At 40.9% G+C, this 17,800-nt stretch overlaps 3 long non-coding RNA genes across 3 annotated transcripts; 1 reads left to right on the top strand and 2 right to left on the bottom strand.

Annotated features, from left to right (window-relative positions):
* Nucleotides 1-4,649: 4,649 nt before the first annotated feature.
* Nucleotides 4,650-5,303, bottom strand: LOC148843072 (uncharacterized). The gene is made up of 2 exons (XR_016102992.1): nt 4,995-5,303; nt 4,650-4,882 (listed from the first exon to the last, which is right to left on the bottom strand). It is a non-coding gene; the product is annotated as an uncharacterized LOC148843072 (long non-coding RNA).
* Nucleotides 5,304-13,425: 8,122 nt separating this feature from the next.
* On the bottom strand, nt 13,426-13,972 carry LOC148843071 (uncharacterized). The gene is made up of 2 exons (XR_016103621.1): nt 13,749-13,972; nt 13,426-13,636 (listed from the first exon to the last, which is right to left on the bottom strand). It is a non-coding gene; the product is annotated as an uncharacterized LOC148843071 (long non-coding RNA).
* Nucleotides 13,973-15,114: 1,142 nt separating this feature from the next.
* LOC148843070 (uncharacterized) lies at nt 15,115-15,660 on the top strand. The gene is made up of 2 exons (XR_016102866.1): nt 15,115-15,327; nt 15,441-15,660. It is a non-coding gene; the product is annotated as an uncharacterized LOC148843070 (long non-coding RNA).
* Nucleotides 15,661-17,800: the final 2,140 nt, after the last annotated feature.

Here is a 17,800-nt window from a genome sequence, read left to right as displayed (position 1 = left end):
CTTAGACAAGAAGCGGCTTAGAGCGGCTATGCGGCCGTTTAGCCTCTGAACCTCTTTTACTTTCCGAGGTGGTTTCATATCTAGAATGGCTTTTATTTTGTTTAGGTTGGCCTCAATACCGCGCCGATTGACAATGTATCCTAGGAACTTGCCCGAGGTGACGCCGAAGACACACTTGTTGGGGTTCAACTTCATGCTAAACTGACGCATAATTTGGAAAACAGAATCTAAGTCTTGTATTAACTCTTGTGAAAACTGAGTCTTGACGACCATGTCGTCTACATAGCACTCTATCTTCGTACCAATCAGGGGCCGAAATAGCTTATTTACAAGTCTTTGGAAAGTCGCCCCGGCATTTTTTAGTCCGAAGGGCATGACTTTGTAGCAATACAGGCCGAACTCGGTTATGAAGCTGGTTTTTTCCTCATCGGATGGGTCCATCCTAACTTGGTTGTAGCCCGAGTAGGCGTCCAGGAAGCTTAGCAACTCGTTTCCCGAGGTTGCGTCCACTAGGCGGTCAATTCTAGGGAGGGGGAAGCAATCTTTCGGGCAAGCTCGGTTCAGGTCGGTATAGTCGACGCACATGCGCCACTTGCCGCTTGCCTTTTTTACCAACACCGGGTTGGCTACCCAGCTCGGGTAATGGACTTCCCTTATGAAGTTTGCTGCGAGGAGCTTCTCGACCTCCTCGTCGACCGCTCTCCAGCGTTCTGGGGCTAAGTTGCGTTTCTTCTGTCTAACGAGTCTGACTACAGGGTCAGTATTAAGTTTGTGAGTTATCAGTTCGGGGCTAATGCCGGGCATGTCGGCCGCGGACCAGGCAAAAATATCTAAATTTTGAAGTAAAAAACTCACCAGTTCGGCTCGTAGGGGGTCTTCGATGGAAGCTCTGATGCTTAGTGTGCGAGCTGGGTCCATAGCTGAAGTCGGGATTGCGACTGTTTCCTCCGTGGGTGAAGCTCGCTCCACACCTTGCTCCGCAGGCCTCTCCAGTTCGAGGTCGTCGGCCACCTTGGTTTTTCCTTTCAGGGCGGCAACGTAGCACTTGCGGGACTCGAGCTGGTCGCCCCGCACTACCCCTATACCGAAGTTCGTAGGGAACTTCATGGCCAAATAGTAGGTGGAGACCGCCGCCCGCAGGATATGCGTGATCGGCCGCCCTATTATGGCATTGTATGGGGAGGGGGTCGCGACTACCAGGAAATCATGGTTGAGTCTGACCGCACAAGGCCATGTGTCGACTTCCACAGGGACAGTTACTTTTCCAAGGGGCCTGACTTCCTCTCCGCTGAAACCTACCAGGGGAGTGTTTGCGGGCGGGCTTCAGCTCGCTCCTCTATAACTGCAGCTGGTCAAATGCTGATTTGAAGAGGATGTCAGCTGAGCTGCCCGAATCTACAAGTACGCGCCTGACCTCGAAGTCGTTGATCATTAGCTTAATGACAAGCGCGTCATCATGTGGGTAGTGGACTCCTTGCGCGTCGTCCTCCGTGAAAAAGATTGGTTCTTCGGTCTTTGGTCTCTTCGGGGGGTTCCGTTCTTCGAGGGCCGCTTCGCGAACTGAAGTCCGGGCTGCTGCCGAGGTACACCCGGCTACCACCGAACCTCCCACTATTACATGGATGGTTCCCCGAACTGGCCTTTCTTCCAGAGGCTGCTTCTGCAATGGTTCGACAGGTCTGTTGCTAGACTCGGGGGCATCCTTTTCGTGCTCCCCTTGCCGACCTGCTTTATTGTTATTGTTGTGCTGTACAAAGTTTCTCAAGTATCCGCGACGGATGAGTCCCTCTATCTCCTCTTAGAGGTTATTACACTGTTCGGTGCTATGACCATGGTCTCGATGGAAACTACAATACAAATTCTTGTTTCTCTCGTTCGGATTTCCCTTTAGGCGAGGTGACCACTTAACGTACGGAGCGTCTTTGATCGTCATTAAGATCTCTGTCCGCCTCGTGTTTAACAACGTTTAGTCTGTCTGAACTGCTGGGGGGGCACGGAAGGACTGATTCGGCTTCGGCTCCCGGCTCGGGTTTTTTCTATTCATCGGGTTGGAGAGCTCGCCTTCTCTCTTTCTTTTCTCGTTCCTGCCTTCGGTTCGTTGGTTGATTTCTTCCTCTGTCCTCTTGAACTTATCCGTGAGTTTGAGGAATTCGGCCACGGTCGCGGGCTGGTTGGCCACCATGTGCCATTTGAATTCTTTGTGCGTCACCCCTCTTTTGGTCGCCGCGAGCTGCACTGCGGGGTCCAACCGCGGTATCTGCAAGCATGCTTCGTTGAACCGCTTGATGTAGCCCCGAATAGATTCTCCTTCTCTTTGGACCACTCCGAAGATGCTTTCCTCTGTTCTGGGGCACCGCCGGCTGGTGACGAAGTGTGTGGTGAAGACTTGCACGAACTGGGCCCAGCATTTTATCGACCCGGGGGCCAGGTTCCTGTACCAAGTGCGGGCTACCCCCCTGAGGGTGGTGGTAAAGGCCACGCACATGCACGATTCGCTGGCCCTGGCGAGGTGCATTTGCGACTGAAAGGCGTCAACGTGGTCGTTGGGGTCGAAGGACCCGTCGTACTTGTCTAGAGGTGGGAGCTTGAAGTCTCTGGGTAAGGGGACCGCCAGGAGTTCCGATGCGAGGGGGGAAGGAACGAAGAGAGCCGCGGCAGCCCCTACCTCGTCCGAGCTCGTGTCTTTGCCTCTGAATTCCGACAAGGCGCGGTTGGCGGTTTGGCGACTTCGCCGGCGCCTTCGCCGTTGAGCGGGCCTTGTGCTGGCGCTGCTGGCCTCCGTGTTACCGAGCTCGATGTGCTCGGAATGCTGGTAGTCTGCCGCCAGGGCGCTGAATCGGTTTTCAGTGAGCGGGAGCTCGGGCTTGGAGCGCCGGGGTGCCGACCTCACGGGTGAGGTTCCCGACCCGCCTGCGGGTTGCAAGGCGGGGATGACATTCTTCTCTCTTCGGCCTGGGGACGAGGCCTGGCTGTTGGGGTGGTTCTGGGGCCAGGAGGCCTTCACCTGGCGGGGGCGCCCATCCTGCGGGGAGGCCTTGACCGGCCTCAGAGCGGGGTGGCGAGGTGGAAGTAGTGGTTGGTCCAGTGGCAGTTGGGGGAACTACTGTTGATAGTGATACTGGGAGATGTTGTGCAACACTTGGTGCTGGTGAAGCTGGTGTTGCTGGAACTGTTGCATTTGGGCTTGCATTGCCCGCATGCACTGCATCAGGTCCTCCAATCGGTTTTGGCTAGCTGCCAGGGGGACGGCAGTTGGTTCAATGAAGGTTGTCTCAATGGGGAGAGGAAAGGGGACGCTCGTGGTAGGAGGGTTTACGGGTGCCACTGCTTGTGGCGCGTTCAAGATGGGGATCCCATCCACCGAAAGGGGGATGGTGAACTGTCCAACGCACACTACGGGGACCTGAAGTTGCTCCCCGGTGGCGTTTGTCTCTGTGCCACGTCCGGTGTTGCTGGAGGAGGCCATGAGTGTTGGGTTTTTTGAAGAAAAAGAGGTTATCGAAGTTTGGAGGGTGGCTTTTTGAAGCGTATTCCCACAGACGACGCCAATTGATGGAGCGCGATCCGGCTGGTCTTAGCTGTCTGCTGCCTTGCTTCCGAACGGGGTAGCAGGGAACCTGAAACGGAGGAGATGGGAAAGCTCCGGGGGGAACCCGGTGTAGAGTCTCCGAAGCTCAAGTTAGAATCCTTCAAAAGCAAGGTAATACCAGATAGCGCAAAGTTTGCATACCTCCGTTGTCGGGGGGCAGGGGGCTCTTATAGTCACTTCGTGTACTCGTCCCGAGGCCCTTGTCAGATCGGGTATGATTACCCTTGTGCTTGTCAATTCGGCCGTCGTCCTTTCTGCTGAGACAGAACCGTCACTGCCTAACCGTATAACTGGAGATGGCGGTGTCAGTGGCGTTGGCAGGTGGCCGTTTAGAGTGTTGCCGCCAAACGTCAAATCCCAAGTCAGTCAGGCGTGGCGCCCACAGGCACGGACTTCCCTAGTGTCAGGCATGGTACGACTTTTTTGGTTTTGGTGCTCAGAAGGTGATGCGAAGTGCTAAGCGAGGCGATCTTGAGCTCGGAGGTATCTATAGGGCAGGTCAGTTCGGCGAGGTGTATCCCGAACTATTACAAGGTGGGTCAGTTCGGCGAGGTGTATCCCGAACTGTTACAAGGTGGGTCAGTTCGGCGAAGTGTATCCCGAGCTGTTACAAAGTGGGTCAGTTCGGCGAAGTGTATCCCAAGCTGTTACAATGGGTCAGTTCGACGAAGTGTATCCCGAGCTGTTACAAGGGTCAATTCGGCGAAGTGTGTCCCCTTATTCCCGCCTAGGCTTGGCCCCTTTTGCCGAGCTGTTGTTTCTGCCACGTATCACATAATAGAGAGGTCGGGCCAAATCTTCCTTCATCAGCTATGCTACAGTAAAAAATAAATTGATTTAAATTTGAATGAACGGAACTGGAAACCATTAGCTATAACCCCACAATTAATCATGGACACGCCAGCCCCTTGCTAATGTCGGCAGCATCATATGAATATGATCTGCCATTTTATTGAGTTCTGTGGATTCAGAAATACTGCAACAATAGATTATGTGTTAGCTAGGAGCTGCTCTCCTTGATTGCCATTTACGTTCCTCAAAATTCCTTTCTGTTATGCAAAAATCAAGTTATGAAGACGGTAGACAAGTAAAAAGTTTGCCATTCTTATTATAATTGGATCGATGAATTGCAATTACATACAGGTAATTTCAGAAACAACAAGCTCTTATTGATGATGTTTGCCATATAAACTAGCTAGCTAGACGATAGTTCTTCTTAATCACAGCAAAAACAGTACTGTACTGGCTGCCGAGGCCTCGAAATGCAACATGTGTTATAGCACCCGTCCAAAGCTGCATAGATCAATGCATAAACATTATATCCGCTGTGGACGTAAATTTATAAGAAAGAAAATGATAAAACTAGTGGAATTAATCATAAAATAAGTGATGTTTGTTGCCTTACGGGTTCCAGAGTTTTGGTGTCCATTAGGATCCACAGCCAATGGAATGCGAAGTGAGCCACAGTGAACAACTTCAGACGATACTTCCAGTAGAAGCAGTACGAACACTAGGTTAACAGCAACCTTCATCTCTTCTGTGTATTGAAACTGAAAGATGAATGTGAGAGAAAACAAGAGAAAAAGGACACAAGATGAACAGGTTGTTTTCTGCAATTCACACTTTCACGGTATGTATAGAATTTCATGGGGATACTAATTAATGTTTTAGCCAAGATAGGATTCTTTTTCATTAAGATATTGGTTTTTCTGGTGCATGTATAGTTGAGTGGAAACTCACTTTTCCTTTAAATAATAAAGGTAAATAATTGTGGGTGCACAGCTCCATTGATGCTTGAAAAACTAATGTTTACCAGCAAAAGAAAATATTCTTTTCTTGATAACCAAAATTTCTTATTAACTCATTAATTGGACGACCCCAAATTAGAATCAATGGTTTCCTTTTCAGAGTAGTTGCATAACTTTGTGATCATGGTGATTAATAATACGTATTCATTTTGCCTCGCACAAAGGTATTTATGGTGGAAAGATAGAATAAATATGCCTTGTTCGTTTTTCGGTAAGTTATTTAGCAGGAAATACTTAACCCCAAGGTGGAAAAGTTATTTACCCACTTAGTAATGTGTCAAGTTTTCCCTGATCCCCACATAATTCTGAAAAAAGAACATGGGATTCTTGATCAATGAAAATCAAAATCCCATTGATCAACTTTTCCCTCTCAAAATCTAAAAAAGAACCCCCCCTAAGTACATTTTCTATGTGCAAGCCCTCCATTAATGGGTATATGCTTTATAGTATATATAGTACCTGATAAATAGGATAAAGTTGGAACTTGATATGTCCTTGGTAATGAGCCCAAGCAAGCATCCTGATAGGAGATGGGCGTATTCATGTGGCTTGGGCTTAATCTCCAGTAGTGGGTGCGACATCCACTGAGGAGGTGTGGTAAGGCCTAGCTATTGCAGGGCCCAATTTGTTGCAACGAAATACTCAGGCCCTTCTTTGGCCTAGAAGGTAGATTTAGAAAGCTTGTTCATTGCCGATCTCAGTTTGGTTTTTAAGAAGGGACTAGAGGTGTCTAAGTGGAGACTGGATCTGCTCCTCACACAGAACACCTCATCCGGACCTCACAGGCACATCCTACCATGCATTGGAAACATCTCCCGTACTTATGTATTATTATTTAAGAGAGTTGTTCCCAATGCACAGTGGGAAGTGCCTGTGAGGCGCCTTGAGTAAGGAGAAGATCCCACCTCGTCTAAGCATGGTTAGTGGGTTGTCAGAGGGTGATGGGAGTTGAGATCTTCTGCCAATGAAACACCTTTGTACGTCTACCCTCTACCATCTTGATCTGTACACCTCACCACCAGGCTGGGTCCTGTCATAAAAGTGGGATCTGTCATGTATGAGATGTCAGGTGTAAGATTATGTTGGTAGAGGGTCTAAAGTTGGAACATGTTTTGTTGGCAGGTGATCCGAATTTTACGGGAGGGCGGATTCAGTATTCACAAAGTTATGTTCATACCGTTCTTGCAATCTTTTTCAGCCTTGCATTGGAAATATCTCCATACTTGTATTTTTTATTTATAGAAAAATCTTCCCAATACACGCTGAAAAGGCTATGAGAAGGGTGCGAGTACAATCTTGTAAGTATCAAATCCGATTTCCAATGGGAGTTAGTGATATGGACAAGGTGGAGGCAGAAGAAGTGAATGTTTACAAACTTGAGAAATTTTATGGTATATTAAGTTGAAATATCTTATGGATGTGTATGTGGATATCTATTTAAATGAAAGAGGCGGAGATGCAAAAAATGTTAGGAGAAGATCAGGTTGAGGGGGGAGGGGTGGAAAGCGGTATAACTTCTGTTTGGCCCTTGTGGTTTCAGTTTGTAATTCAGATTTCATCCTCACAACTTTTTGCAGTATTGCATTGGAAATGCCTCCATACTTGTTTATTTGTATTCATAGATAGATGTTTACAATGCACAGCTGCAAAGAGATGTGAAGACGGTATGAGGATGAAAGCCGGATTCTTCGGTTTGAAGGTTTCCTTTGCTTCATATCCTCCACAATGCTTGTTGTAGGTTGTTTATGCCGTGTCTGGTTTTTGTTTTTGTGGTTCCTGTGTTCGGTTTGAGTGGGCTTTTTATTTGTGAGAGCTGATCTTTTCTTGTATCGGGTCATTTGTATTTATTCTCTTATCCTTTTGTTTAATTTATCATAAAAAATAAATAAGCTAAAATTGCTTATTAATTGAAAAATAATGTGTGTTCATTGAAAAAATTGAAAAATACCTGTAATTCAAATAATTAAAAATGCTGACTCTATAATTCTACAATATCTCTCTGCTAAAACCAAGGTGTTGAACCTATTGTTGACTGGGTCAGACCCGTTAAACTCATCTGCTGGGAATCTGAATCCATACATGGTAAAAACTGTGAATTGAATCAACAACCCGATGACATAACCAGTCAAAACGTTGAACCATTTGACCCAATGAAGGAAGGATTTAGACTTGAGTAGCATAAATTAGCCTAAAACATGGGCTGCTTAGAATGATATCATCTTGATTGTCTATTCACCACCCAAGAAATATGACAGGTCAAAAGCCGTAACTATAGATCTATAGCTACGGTCTAGCTACAGACAGAAAACAGTAGCCTATGTTCACGTGGCTATAGCCTATGGCTGAACCGTAGCTAAAGGACAAATGCAAATCATATGAATCTTTAGCCACGGCTGAACCGTAGCTAAAAGATGCATATACCGACGGTTTTTAAATTGTTCGTAGTTATATATCAAAATCTATAACAACAGATTTTTATAAAATCATAACTATAATTCTTCTATTTTTAGCTACGGTTTGTTACAAAACTATAGCTAAATGTACTAACCTATAATCACGGATATTTTGCTAAAACCGAAGTTAAATACTCTAACCTATAGCTATGGTTTTTTGACAAACTGCGGCTAAAAAATGCAATATATGCCCACAATTTTTTGGAAAACCATAGCTAATTGTTTCAATCTATAGAAAAATTGTGGCTATATTCCAAATAAAATAGAAAAATAATGACAATTAGGACTACCACCTTAAATCAACACCTATTTTTTTCATACATCACATAAAAATTATATAATAACTTCTACCAAATACTTATATCATTGTAATAATTCAAATCATTACACATATAATTTGAATACATTCATTGTTCTACAAAAAAAAGTACATCCATTGTTTAGAATGTATTACGAATGTCAAATTTCCCTTAATACATATTAAAGTCTACATGACTTAAAAAAAAATAGAGAAATTCTAAATTTCAAAGAATTATCCATTGTCTTCAACTATGCTTTAAGAGTCACTCATTGCATCTTTAACCTACAAAGAAAAACAAAAAATGTATTAGAACAATGATTACTTTGATGATCCAATTAAATATGCAAGATGCAATGAAAAAATGTGAAGAAAGATAGGTAACAAAAGATCCACTAGTATTCTGCTTAATGCAAGATAAATTTTGAAATTTTAATTAAATGGGCTTGGTGCACTTGTATGACGATTTTCTTGTGAGAAAGGGAAAAAAGTAAGTTATATATTGGTTATGAAGGAAGGTGAAATCCATCAAATGGATGGCCTAACCATGATAGATGGTTGGGTGAAATTTCAAAAATTTCTTTCAGCATTTTGGGAATTGCATTCCCTAGTTTCAAAAAAATTGCATTTTTCTAGGGCCATTCTTGCACCAAAAACGGGTCTCAATTGAAATCAAAAGGAGAGGGTTGTATACCTGATCCAGATTCCACAAATGTAGCTACTAAAGTGGTAGTTTACACCCAAATTGAATCCCAAAACTAGCTTCCACTGAAAGTGGCGTAGCATGGAGTAAAGTCGGTTCAGCAACACAGTTTTTAGCAAAACTGTAATCCAACAGCTTGGATCAAACAAGGGAGATGAGCATGTTTTTTCTCTGCAATTTTCTTGCAAAATTCAAAGATAGAACTGATCAAGATCAATTCCAAGAATTGGAGATCGAACTAGGGTTTATGGGCAGCAAAGAATAGAGAGAGAAAGCTGAAAGCAGAGTCATCTAAAGTAGTTCAATCTTTCTTTTCCTAATCCTTTAGGAGCACCACTCCTATTCGAATTAGGAGGTTTGTAATCCAAATCTTTATTTGGATCTAGACTCTTTCAGTAGATAAGTCTTATCCTCTTATGAGAATGGGTGCTCCAAACCCATATTTTCCCAAGTCACATGACAGCTTAAGTAGTCATGTGACCACTTGATTAATCATATTAATCATGGGCTTTAGGCCCATTAATTAAGTGGCTCACATCCCAAGAGATTTGTTATCCCATTTAGGTTCAATTTGTATGGTGTGGGACCCCAACAATGACCTCACATAAGCCCATATGGGTTTGACCTAGCCTCTGTGAAAAGGCCTAGTTGAATTCAATGTTAAGTGCAATGAACCCCTGAGCCCATCACTATGGGCTCAAAATGGGCCCAACATTTACAGTTAAATGATTCCTAAGTCTAGTCATCTTATGAAGGCACAAGGATAATTGAATTAAGTAAGATATAGCCCATCAGGTAAATAACCCTTAATGGTCTCTTACACTTAACATCTTAGCCCACAATGATCAAACACTACTCGACAGAGAAGGACCTCTCCTATGACTACAAGGTGCAGTTTTGCACTCTCTGTTTGGATGTAAATATATATTGTAAAACGAATCTCAAACACAGTTGAAATCAACTACTGACAGTTTTGGTTTCCATCAGAGGGAGTGCAGTCTCGATCATTCACTTTGCCCGACAAAGGGGCTAATCCTATCTCTATGATCAACCACTTAAGTGAATTTTCATACTGCCCCAACATACACAGGTTTTGACCCCAAAAGGATCTCAATGATTGGCATATCAAAGACAACCCGATCCAACAACCATTGCAATACCATAATCAAATCTAGGGGTTATGTGTAATTTTCTAGTTTTGCCCATCAATCTCCAAGCTAAAGGGCATAACTGGAAAATGGTTTGGGTTCAGTGCTTCAAACAAACACACACTACATGTGCTTTGGGTTTAACCCTAGTAGTTGAGTCAAGCTACCCCAACTTCTTTGGTAGCACATTAGTGTCAATCTTGGTAGAATAAACTCCCTAGGTCTATCCAATGGCTGAGAGCATTCTAAACTAACATGAGTCTCATAAGTTTCTAGTTTAAGGGGTAATTACATAGAAACACACCAATGATAACATGAAACAATTATGTATTTTTATTCATTTACAATAAATGTATCTATACATTAATCTGATTGGAGCTAAGGGCAAACACTGCCTAACATGTTATGATATTGATTTCAAGCTTCTTATATTTCAGAGTTGTGTTTTACTTAATATTTAGATATTTCTTTACATGGTAAGACATTTTAAGAAGGATGACATTCACAAGACTAAAATGAAGTGGAATAAAAAAGAGGTGGCTATTGATAGAATGGGGAAAGGTAAAATAATGAAAGACTTGAAAAAATTTATGGATGTGAAAGTCCAAGTTAAGGACAAAGAGGAACAAAGGGTGGGGGAGGAGAGTTAGTGGAAGGTAGAGTTAAAGAGATTTTTGGTGAAGATAACACTGAAAATGGGAAGTGGATATTGATTGGCCTATGGATAGATAGGTAGCAATTGGGAACTCTCTAAGCCTTCTCTTTTTTGGGAAAATCGGTGGTGAAGAAAAGCAATCGAACACTTTGAAAAAATAGAAGGAAAAAATATAACAAAAGAAAAGCATTTGAAGAAGGGGGTGAGGTTTTTAATTCTAAAAGTTAAAGGTTGTAATAATGTTTTGAGTTAGATCTTAGATTATAAGGGTTGGGTGAAAATGGCTAAATTTTGGTTTAGGTTTTGGGCTTCTAGGCCAACGTGAAAATGGGCTAATTTGGTTGCCTAGAATGAGTTTATTATGGGTGACTCTAAGGCTGAAATAGAAGTGGTTTTAAGAATCAATTGAGACATGGCTGTAGGCTGAACTAGGCCAACATGGGACTGGTTTGAAGAGGAAATTTGGATGGTTTTGGTTTAGTTTCTAGGATAGTTGCATGGCTTTCATAGGTGTAAAAACTTGATGAAATTGAATTGGCTTTAGATTTGGTCTCAAGGATGTATGGGTAGTTTGAATTAGGTCATAGATTGTAAGGGTTATGTGAGAATGAATTGTTTCTGGTTTAGGTATTGGGATAGTAGGAGTATATTTAGGTTTTGGTATGACTGAACTAGGGGTGCCACTAAATATGAATTAAGATAGTTTTTGGGATATAATTAGTTTGGTTTTTGGCTAGTTTCTAGGTTGATTGTGTAGGTTTCTTGGTACTAAAAACTTGAATAAGATAGAGTTGACTTTAATTGGGTGTTAGATTGTGCATTGAGACTTTTTATAAACTAAATTGAGAATTGGCTTTTTAGACTAAAAATGGTGGATTTAATGGTTTAAGAAGGTAAGGTACCTACAAAGAAAAAGCACTTCTAAAAGGAGCTAGGATCAAGGCAGTCCACCCATCGTTTCCAGCTCAAATCCATCCAACCGCCCTCAATGCCATCAACTATCACTTCCAATGAACTTGACTATATGGAAGAAAATGTATAACCAAACACCCCTCTCCACATAGCAATACATGCAACCAATAGCACTTCATATATATATCAAGTAAAAATCATTAAAGTGAAGCAAAGTATAAACTAAATTGCTAAAAAATATTGGATCTTCAAGTACCTAGAATATCATTTTGCATGCCCTTTGCTTCCACTTGATTGCCTTTCAATATATAAGAATTATCAAATAGCCAAATTAATAATATAACACAATGAGAAATGGACTAGCTAGCCTATATAAACCTCATGCCACTTTTTGGGTCACTTAAGCTTCTGTGGGGACACTTTTGGGTTCCTTAAGTTTCTGTGGATAGTTAAATAACTGGACTAGCCAGCCTATATAAACCTCGCAAGACTCTAGATAGCTGGGACAAAGATTTGCTCTGATGGAGGGAGGTAAGCCATAGATTTGCCCTAATGATCCAAAATGAGTTACACCCTGTTAAATCAATATATAAAATTAGGTGATCACCATATATTAATTTGCCCCAAATAAGATGCTTAAGTCTATACAGCTCATTGGGTCGAAGCAGGGGTGGAGCCAGGGGTGGCAGAGGGGAGCCATAGTCCCACATATGCCATGAAAATCTTCATACTAGTTATTTAAAATGCACATATATTTTGCCCCTCTTACCTATGTTTCTTATCTTTGTGAGAGCCTTCATTAGTAACTCTATTCTTGGAGGAGATCTTTCAATGGCAGCTGCTAAAGATCCAATGTTGCACTGGTCTAAGGTCGAAACCTTGCTTTCTGGGCATCTTCTCGTTATCACTTCAGTGAATGGACGAGCATCCATCAATGGCGTCAAAATCACACATTGGAATTTGTACAATGATGGGCATGTCATTGTTCATGGCGTGGAGGATTTATTTAATCCTGATTTTTCAGACTATTTGGTTTCTTCATTATGATGGTGGAGTTATGATCAACAATGACGAGTCGGTTAACAAGGGATCAACAAACGTGGTGGATTTTCTTCTTAATCTGATAGAGTGATGGGTTGTGCAGATTGCCGCCTTTGGGTTAATCTTTCCTGGTTTCCTTGTACCGTTTTGGCTTCTTTTCTGTTGTTGATGCAAAGAGTTCTTGACTGATACCTTCCCTGTAATCTGGGTTCTGTATTCTTGATAGTTCTTCGTGGTTTTTATTTCATCATTGTCAGAATTGTTGTATTCTTCTGTAACGTTTGTGATAAAAAAAATAGTGACTTTCTTTAACTTCGATTTCCATCTGCTTATTGTATCATTGTTTGATTTATTGATTCCCAGGCTGCTAAGAGAGTCTTGTGGGGTTTCTTGATCAGTTCTTGTTTATATTGCAAAATCGATCCTAAACAATTAAGCCTCTCTTTATACAGTTTTTTTCCCCTCACAGTTCTAATTGGTATGCTATAGTAAGAAATAAATTGATTTAGATTTGAATGAACGGAACTGGAAACCATTAGCTACAACCCCACAATTAATCATGGACACGCCAGCCCCTTGTTAATGTTGGAAGCATCATATGAATAGGATCTGCCATTTTCTTTCCACCACAGGCGTGTCTATATTTAAATGGGGTCTTCAAGGAAGTGAAATGAACAAGGTTGAAGCTAGCAGATGTTTATTGAGTTCTGTGGACTGCAACAATGGATGATGTATTTGCTAGGAACTCATCTCCTTGATTGCTATTTACGTACCTCAAAATTCCTTTCTGTTATGCAAAAATCAAGCTATGAAGACGGTAGACAAGTAAAAAGTTTGTCAATCTTATTATTAATTGGATCGGTGGATGGATTGCAATTATATATGCGTATAATTTCAGAAACCACAAGCTCTTATTGATGATGATCGCTAATATAAACTAGCTAGACGATAGTTCTTCTTAATCACAGCAAAAACAGTGTACAGGCTCCCCAAGCTTCGAAATGCAACATGTCTTGCAGCCGTCCAAAGCTGCATAAATCAATCCAAAACATTATATCCACTGTAGACGTAAATTTATAAGATAGAAAATGATAAAACTAGTGGAATTAAACATAAACTAAGCGATGTTTTGTTGCCTTACGGGTTCCAGAGTTTTGGTGTCCATTAGGATCCACAGCCAATGGAAGGCGAAGTGAGCCACAGTGAACAACTTCAGACGCTACACCCAGTAGAAGCAGTACGAACACTAGATTAACAGCAACCTTCATCTCTTCTGTGTATTAATTGAAACTGAAGGATGAGTTTGAGAGACAACAAGAGAAAAAGGACACAAGATGAACAAGTTGTATGCTGCAATTCACACTAGCTTTCACGGTATATATAGAATTTCAAGGGGATACTAATTGATGTTTTAGCCAAGATAGAATTCTTTTTCACTAAGATATTGGTTTTTTCTGGTGCATGTAGTTAAGTGGAAACTCACTTTTCTTTTAAATTATGGTAAATAATAGTGGCTGCCATTGCTTTAATAGGAAAATTCATTCAGAATTTCATCATTTTTAGTTTTTTTTTTCTTTGCATTAGCAAAAGAAAGTATTCTTAATTTCTTTTCTTGATTACCAAAATTTCTTATTAACTAATTAATTGGGGGATCCCAAATTGGAAATCAATGGTTTCCTTTCAGAGTAGTTGCATATCTTTGTTATCATGGTGATTAATGCTACGTATTCATTATGCCTGGCACAAGGTATTAATGGTGGAAAGAAAGGATAATGATATCCCTTTAAGTACATTTTCTATGTGCAAGCTCTCCATTAATGGGTATATGCTTTATACAGTACCTGATAAATAGGATAAAATTGCAACTTCATATGTCCTTACCACCTCCCCAGTGGATGTCGCACCCACTACTGGAGATTAAGCCCAAGCTACATGAATACGCCCATCTCCAACCAGGATGCTTGCTTGGGCCCATTACCAAGGACATATGAAGTTCCAATTTTATCCTATTTATCAGGTACTCTATAAAGCATATACCCATTAATGGAGAGATTGCACATAGAAAATGTACTTAAAGGGATATCTTTATCCTTTCTTTCCACCATTAATACCTTGTGCCAGGCATAATGAATACGTAGCATTAATCACCATGATAACAAAGATATGCAACTACTCTGAAAAGGAAACCATTGATTTCCAATTTGGGATCCCCCAATTAATTAGTTAATAAGAAATTTTGGTTATCAAGAAAAGAAATTAAGAATACTTTCTTTTGCTAATGCAAAGAAAAAAAAAAAGCTAAAAATGATGAAATTCTGAATGAATTTTCCTATTAAAGCAATGGCAGCCACTATTATTTACCATAATTTAAAAGAAAAGTGAGTTTCCACTTAACTACATGCACCAGAAAAAACCAATATCTTAATGAAAAAGAATTCTATCTTGGCTAAAGCATCAATTAGTATCCCCTTGAAATTCTATATATACCGTGAAAGCTAGTGCGAATTGCAGCATACAACTTGTTCATCTTGTCTCCTTTTTCTCTTGTCGTCTCTCAGACTCATCCTTCAGTTTCAATTAATACACAGAAGAGATGAAGGTTGCTGTTAATCTAGTCTTCGTACTGCTTCTACTGGCTGTAGCGTCTGAAGTTGTTCACTGTGGCTCACTTCGCCTTCCATTGGCTGTGGATCCTAATGGACACCAAAACTCTGGAACCCGTAAGACAAAAAAACATCACTTAGTTTATGTTTAATTCCACTAGTTTTATCATTTTCTATCTTATAAATTTACGTCTACAGTGGATATAATGTTTATGGATTGATTTATGCAGCTTTGGACGGCTGCAAGACATGTTGCATTTCGAAGCTTGGGGAGCCTGTACACTGTTTTTGCTGTGATTAAGAAGAACTATCGTCTAGCTAGTTTATATTAGCGATCATCATCAATAAGAGCTTGTGGTTTCTGAAATTATACGCATATATAATTGCAATCCATCCACCGATCCAATTAATAATAAGATTGACAAACTTTTTACTTGTCTACCGTCTTCATAGCTTGATTTTTGCATAACAGAAAGGAATTTTGAGGTACGTAAATGGCAATCAAGGAGATGAGTTCCTAGCAAATACATCATCCATTGTTGCAGTCCACAGAACTCAATAAACATCTGCTAGCTTCAACCTTGTTCATTTCACTTCCTTGAAGACCCCATTTAAATATAGACACGCCTGTGGTGGAAATAAAATGGCAGATTCTATTCATATGATGCTTCCAACATTAACAAGGGGCTGGCGTGTCCATGATTAATTGTGGGGTTGTAGCTAATGGTTTCCAGTTCCGTTCATTCAAATCTAAATCAATTTATTTCTTACTATAGCATACCAATTAGAACTGTGAGGGGAAAAAAACTGTATAAAGAGAGGCTTAATTGTTTAGGATCGATTTTGCAATATAAACAAGAACTGATCAAGAAACCCCACAAGACTCTCTTAGCAGCCTGGGAATCAATAAATCAAACAATGATACAATAAGCAGATGGAAATCGAAGTTAAAGAAAGTCACTATTTTTTTTTTCACAAATGTTACAGAAGAATACAACAATTCTGACAATGATGAAATAAAAACCACGAAGAACTAACAAGAATACAGAACCCAGATTACAGGGAAGGTATCAGTCAAGAACTCTTTGCATCAACAACAGAAAAGAAACCAAAACGGTACAAGGAAACCAGGAAAGATTAACCCAAAGGCGGCAATCTGCACAACCCATCACTCTATCAGATTAAGAAGAAAATCCACCACGTTTGTTGATCCCTTGTTAACCGACTCGTCATTGTTGATCATAACTCCACCATCATAATGAAGAAACCAAATAGTCTGAAAAATCAGGATCAAATAAATCCTCCACGCCATGAACAATGACATGCCCATCATTGTACAAATTCCAATGTGTGATTTTGACGCCATTGATGGATGCTCGTCCATTCACTAAAGTGATAACGAGAGGATGCCCAGAAAGCAAGGTTTCGACCTTAGACCAGTGCAACATCGGATCTTTAGCAGCTGCCAATGAAAGATCTTCTCCAACAATAGCAGTTACTAATGAAGGCTCTCAGAAAGATTTGGCAACCACTAAAATAGAAAGACAATTAATTAGCAATCTTTGTACATAGGCAAATGCCTATTCAATTCTTAGTTTCTTTTATTATTTTTGCTCTTTGTGTATATATACCGTACCCATCTCAGCCTGGTCGATGGGTCAAGCAATACAACAATTCATTTATTTTTTTATTTTCTCTCTTCTATATTTTTATCTTGGTACGAGAGCCTATGGCATCTCAAAGTACTGATTCGTTTGAAGCTATGAGCTCCAACTCCCCTGATCTTCAGAACATGACTACTACAATAGCTATGAACTCTATTCCCAACATTTCTCTATACCTCCCCATCAAGCTGAATGGAGAAAATTTTATTCTATGGAAGGCTCAACTTCTACCAGTTCTCAGAGCCTACAAACTGATAGGCTTGATTGATGGTTCAACCAAGGCACCACCAGAAAAAATTACAGATTCTTAATCCAAATTATTCTTCATGGGTACAGTTGGACCAACTCGTTTTAAGTTGGCTTGTTGCATCTCTAACAAAGGGCGTATTAGCCCAAGTTGTTGGACTGTCTATTGTAGCTGAAGTTTGGAGTTCCCTAGAGAGATCGTTTTCTTTTCACTCATGATCTAGGGTGCTACAACTAAGGAGGCATGTACAGAATCTCAAGAAAGGCAATATGTCCATAAGTGAGTATGTTTAGAAAGCAAAAACTACTGCACACAATCTGTCTGTTGTTTTTGAACCAGTAGCTAAGGAAGACATTGTTCTTTATGTTTTATCTAAATTAGGAAGCGAATATGAATCTATTATCATTGCTATTTACTAATAGAACTAATGCTGATCAGTTAGGCATCAATGATGTTCTTGGTCTACTGCTTAGTCATGAATCTTAGCTTGTTCAACATAATATTTCCAGTGAAGCTCCTAATGCCAATATAGCCACAAATAACAATAATAATGGCAAGAATAGCAATAATAATTCTCAGTTTCAAAATAACAAAGGGAACTATGACTATGGTAGAGGTAAGGGGCGTGGAAATCAGTCTAGACAAGGACAAGGTCGATGTAGAGGTAATACAATTATCT

The sequence above is a fragment of the Nelumbo lutea genome, chromosome 8, assembly GCF_056320005.1.
Source record: "Nelumbo lutea isolate HS-2025 chromosome 8, American lotus-T2T, whole genome shotgun sequence".
Classification (NCBI taxonomy): domain Eukaryota; kingdom Viridiplantae; phylum Streptophyta; class Magnoliopsida; order Proteales; family Nelumbonaceae; genus Nelumbo; species Nelumbo lutea.
This window is presented reverse-complemented; position numbering and strand designations above follow the sequence as displayed.